Consider the following 3743-nt stretch of genomic DNA (forward strand, 5'->3'; position numbering starts at 1 on the left):
GGGGGTGATGAGTTCACTGGCCTGAACCCAGGAGCAGGGGGAGATAGGTTAACTGGTCAGGCCCATAATTGGGAAGATAGGTTAACTGGTCTGGACCCGTGACTGGAGGGAAGGTAGGTGGACTCGTTGGTCCCCTCCAAGACAATGAAGCGCAGCTCGGTGGTAAGACGCTTCACCTCCGACCGTTAGGCCGGGGGTCCGAGTCACTTCGGGGGGTAGATGGGGAACCATCGTTGATCCTCCTTTAAAAAAAAAGTGTAGTGTAGTTGTTTAGGTTTAGGGTTTTCCCCTTCTTTATAGAGTTCAAGAATAAAATATCCCACAATTAAATAAAGATTTGGGAGAATATGAGGGAGTGGAGAAATAGGTGTGAATTTGGGGGGTGGAATATTTCGAAATCTTGGCTATTCACTTAGCTATGATTTAATTTGGTATTTTCACAGAGTGGAATAAAATAATACGGAGCAGAATAAAATAATAATTTCCACCATTAAAAATAGGGAAATAGGCGATTTTTATTCCTCTCCCACAAGGAATTAAATTCAAATCCTAATTTAAATAGGATATGACAAGATCTCCTTAGATATGGTAAGATTGCTAGGATATTTGTATTTATTCATGGAAGGGAATAAATAAGGGATCAAATAATATAATAAAATAATTTCCTACTCCCATAAATAGGAGATTTTTGAAATCTCGCTAGGAACAAGCATAGGGGTCGAATTCTCATGGAGAAAAGTAAGGAATAATCGGGTTTTGGATTTAATTTGGATAATTATCCCAAGCAAATAATTAAATCCAAGAAAAATAGGATATCTTCTCCAATAATAACAGGGGTCGAGAATGCCAAATGAATACGGATGCTCCTATTAAATCTCACACATCCCTTAAGACAATATCCACCACGATATATTTCACCCCGCATCAAATATTCAAACAGCCATGTCATAAATTCAATGAAGTTGACTCCGTCAACCAAAAATCATAACTACGAACCAAAATTAGGTCACCAAAGAAATCACATAACAATTCGTCATTTAATTCACGACATTAAAAGAAATAAATGCAATCGTCTTAGGGTTCGAAAATTAGGGTTCAAAAAGTGGGGCGTTACAAAAATAGTCTATTTTTGCCATCCAAAATAGTCTATTTTTGCATTTTTAGTTTTTTCATCAAAATTAGTCCAGTTCAACATTAGAACCTGTAATATTTTCAAAATTTCTATTTTTTAAGTAATGGAAAAAAGTTAAATATACCGTTGTAAATTACATATTTTCTTTTTTGGGATCTAACTATAATTGACATACAGTACTTTTTAAAATAAAAACATCACTCTCTTTACTTTCTCTCTTCCTTACTTCATTCCACATGAATTACAAAACAATATTACGTAAAATTAAGAAACACTTAACTTAAATTGGGACCGAGGATATATAAAATCATCCTATCATACAAACAAATTACAAACACAATAATACTTGTAAAATTATTGAATTTATGTAGATTATATTGAAAAAATTAGTATTTTGCAAATGATGATTTTTGGTGTGAATTGCTACCATTTATTAAAATTTTGTGTACAACTCTCTCAGAGCATCCGCAATAGCGGATGTCCCGGCGGACGTCGGACAGGCGTGTCGGTCGTCTGTGCGGGACGCCCGCTATTGCGTCATTTGTGTCACACCCAACCCTATCTGACGTAACTACTTATAATAAATAAACTTAAAATTTTAAAATAAATAATCTCCACGTCAAGTAAATGAAACACACATATTCTATAAGTTCAAAAACTAACATTTATCAGGTACATATTTCAAAACATTCTAAACAGTAGTGGGACCTTCTCACCTCTCTATATACTATACATTTATCAACATGCAAAAATGATGAGAAGAAGGTTGTCCAAACGTGTCTTCCGCCGAACCTGATAACACGTGCAGTTCCTACGACCCACGTCAACCAATTACTTCACTAATATCTTATTCCTGAAAATTAATAATGGCTAATATAAGCCACAACTCAATATATATAAACCTTGCCTTTAATTCCACAGCCCAAAAATCAAACACATTCTTTAACCAACATATATCACCAGAAGTAATAAATATCATAAACAATTTAATATTCATATGCATATGCCTATCTGTTCTTCTTTATTATTCTCTGACAGATCAAGCCTGGTATCTAGCCAGGATTTCCATTGTATACGACCCGAAGGTCCCTTTTTTATTTATTTGACCTTTCCACGAAGGCCCCTCTTTGATTTGACCTTTCCACGAAGGTCCCTCTTTGCATATTTTCTTTGACCCGTAGGTCCATTATCATTGTATATGACCCGTAGATATATTTCCATTACCATTGATATCAGACACAGGGCAAGACTATCACCTATCATCTTTAATCCAATGATACAAATAATTCTAATGCTATATAAAAATATATCCATAGCAGCATTCACATATCTATTGCACCAATCACATATCCATATCATACTTCATAATATAATTCCAAATAATACATAACTACATTGAGCTCATATCATGCAATCCAAAATATTCACTATAAGTCAACCAAACTCAATACAAACAATTAATCATATAATGCATGTAAAATTAAAAGTGTGATTTATACACACCTGGTTAAGACAGATAATCTAACCGAGTTTGTTTGATTCTGTGTCATGTTCCATAGCCCTCAATTCTATAAATTATTAATTACAAAAATTAATTAAGTAAAATTCTATATATACAACTATGTAAAAGATGTAGGCATGTGCACCTAAAACTGAAAATATTCGTGAAATTTCCTCTTCTAAATTCCAACCCTCTCGTTTAATTTTTTTACCTTAAAAGTTCTCTTGTTTTAAATCTCCCAGTCTCTGCTAGCTAAACTCATGTTCCCATCGTAATTCTTTTCATTTTTTTATTAGTAATATAGTCAAATAAACCGACTCACATATATTAACTAAATGACCCCATTTTTTGTGTTAATACGTGTACTTCAAATGACTACATAATTGCAATTCTATATTTGTAAGTCTACACGTGGGACTCTAAAATGAGTCCTGATCCCAAATCTCGTCATCATGCATAGTAAGTACTTAGTATATATTTTGGTTTACATAATATATATCCCATGCACATATATACTTCCATGTACACAAAGACACAAACGCACACACTTATAATATTAGTATATGATAATTAAAGAAAAATATATATTATATGAATATAACTCAATTAAGTTAATCATCTAACTTTATAATTCTGTTTAACTTATATACATATAAACAATTCTATTCATTAGTCATGAAAAATAAAAATTATTCTTATGATACCCATAATATATATATAATATGCATTGAAAGTAAAATATAAAATAATGCATGTTTCGGGTTAGGGATGTTACAATTCTTCCCCTTCTTAAGAATTTTGTCCGCAAAATTCATTTCGTTCTAAGTTTATCTACTTAATGAAATTGCTAACCCGTAAACAGATGCGGATAATTTTTTCTCATCTTTTCTTCAGTTTCTCAAGTCGCTTCTTCGACTCTGTGATTTTTCCAAATAAGTTTAACCATTGGGATATCTTTTCTTCGTAGTTGTCTCATTTAAAGATCCACCATACTGACAGGTTCCTATATATAACTCAAATTCTCATAAATTTGTATATCAGGATCTTTCCGAACATGTGAAGGATCAAATTGAAATCGTCGTAGTATACTGAGGCTGAAAAAGATTATAA

Source organism: Salvia splendens, chromosome 1, assembly GCF_004379255.2.
Source record: "Salvia splendens isolate huo1 chromosome 1, SspV2, whole genome shotgun sequence".
NCBI classification, from domain to species: Eukaryota; Viridiplantae; Streptophyta; class Magnoliopsida; order Lamiales; family Lamiaceae; genus Salvia; species Salvia splendens.